This window comes from Apis dorsata, unplaced genomic scaffold, assembly GCF_000469605.1.
Source record: "Apis dorsata unplaced genomic scaffold, Apis dorsata 1.3 scaffold_18, whole genome shotgun sequence".
Taxonomy (NCBI): Eukaryota; Metazoa; Arthropoda; class Insecta; order Hymenoptera; family Apidae; genus Apis; species Apis dorsata.
Genome location: NW_006263320.1, coordinates 51,844 through 53,901, shown reverse-complemented (window position 1 = coordinate 53,901; position 2,058 = coordinate 51,844). Strand labels below are relative to the sequence as shown.

The 2,058-nt window shown below is 40.6% G+C and overlaps 1 protein-coding gene across 1 annotated transcript in view; it reads right to left on the bottom strand.

Moving 5' to 3' along the window:
- The window catches only part of LOC102678191 (homeobox protein B-H2), a 32,471-nt gene that overhangs the window by 17,661 nt on the left and 12,752 nt on the right, over positions 1 to 2,058 (bottom strand). The gene's annotated exons all lie outside the window — the stretch shown is intronic.

The window sequence follows — 2,058 nt, the reverse complement described above, 5'->3', positions numbered from 1 at the left end:
CCTTTTTTTTTATTTTAAGATAGAAATATCGTCGCAATTAATCGAATTCAATTTGTTATAATATAAAGAAAACTTTCATCTTCCGTTCGAAAGATTTCGTTGTCATAATCGTTGAAATCTTTTTAAGTCAGGACGAAGGAAAAAAATATAGGAAAACGCGGTGGCGGAGGAAAAGGGCAGATCTTCCCTCCTTTTTATCCAACAAAAGATAGAAATATCGTCCTAATTAATCGAATTCAACTTTGCGAATTTCATTGCCATAATCGTTTTTAACCCGGGACGAAGGAAAAAAATATAGAAAAGCGCGATGGCGGAGAAAAAGGATAGGCCGTCCCTTTTTTTTATTCAAAGATATCGTCCCAATTAATCGAATTCAATTTTACGAATATAAAGAAAACTTTCATCTTCCATTCGAAAGATTTCGTTGTCGTAATCATTCAAATTTTTTTAAGTCAGAACGAAGGAAAAAAATATAGGAAAACACGGTGGCGTAGAAAAAAGAGAGGCCTTCCCTCCTTTTTATCCAACGAAAGATAGAAATATCGTCCTAATTAATCGAATTCAACTTTGCGAATTTCATTGCCATAATCGTTTTTAAGCCGGGACGAAGGAAAAAAATATAGGAAAACGCGGTGGCGTAGAAAAAGGAGAGGCCTTCCCTCCTATTTATCCAACGAAAGATAGAAATATCGTCCTAATTAATCGAATTCAATTTTACGAATATAAAGAAAACTTTCATCTTCCATTCGAAAGATTTCGTTGTCATAATCGTTGAAATCTTTTTAAGCCGGGGCGAAGGAAAAAAATAAAGGGAAAGGCGATGACGGAGAAAAAGAATAGGCCTTCCCTTTTTTTTATTCAAAGATATCGTCCCAATTAATCGAATTCAATTTTACGAATATAAAGAAAACTTTCATCTTCCATTCGAAAGATTTCGTTGTCATAATCGTTGAAATCTTTTCAAGCCGGGGCAAAGGAAAAAAATATAGAAAAACGCGATGGCGGAGAAAAAGAGTAGGNNCCTTTTTTTTTATTTTAAGATAGAAATATCGTCGCAATTAATCGAATTCAATTTGTTATAATACAAAGAAAAACTTTCATCTTCCGTTCGAAAGATTTCGTTGTCATAATCGTTGAAATCTTTTTAAGCCGGGGCGAAGGAAAAAAATAAAGGGAAAGGCGAGACTGAGAGTCGAAGATCTTCCTCCTCGTCCAAAGAGTTTGTTTTATCGGGTCTCGTAAAGGGGAGGCAATCGATGGCAGCACGGTTTTTGCCGGTCCCTGCATGGCGATCACGGCCGCCTCTCCTCTCTATCGGCGGAGATCCTTTTGTTCTACGTGCTCGAGTCCGCGCAGCCGTGAGCCGATTGGCTGGTATCGCGGATTGGACCACGCAGCCGCGTCGAGACGCCGCAAATTATCCCTCCGGTTCGCCGGCACCCACGGAGAGGGTGGGATTCCCCGAGGAAACCGATTACACCCGATACACGCGTCGCCTTGCTCCTCCGCGCTCCCCCTCCCCTCCCCAGTTCTCCACTCATCTCCCCGCGAATCTCGTTAACGGGCCGCCTCCTTTGTTCTTCCTTTTTTCTCTCTCTCCTCTCCTTGGTGGAAACACGCTTCTGCTTCAATGGATAGAATTGATACCAAGGCTATTCCAAGATTTTGGATTGGAATTCGAATTGGAAGATTTCCCTCCACGTTGAAGAAAGCGTCCGTTCGTGATTCGAGAAATAAGATCAGAGAGAGAGAGAGAGAGTAAATACGAACACAATAATTTGGAATAAAAATAATCAACGTTTGTGATTATTCTATGATAAAAAAACGTAGAGGAATATTACGATACAAATACTTTCCATAATCCTGCTATCAACTCTCTCTCCCTCTCTCGAGGATATCCCCTTTCAGAGACGCGTTTCATACCTACCTAAATTTTATCTATTATCAATCGACGTGGAGGAAAAAAGGCGATACGGCGGAATTACAGTCGAAAGGGTATCCGTTCCGGTGTAAAACCGGAGGAAGAGGAGAAGAAGGAGGAGGAGAAAGATCTCGAGG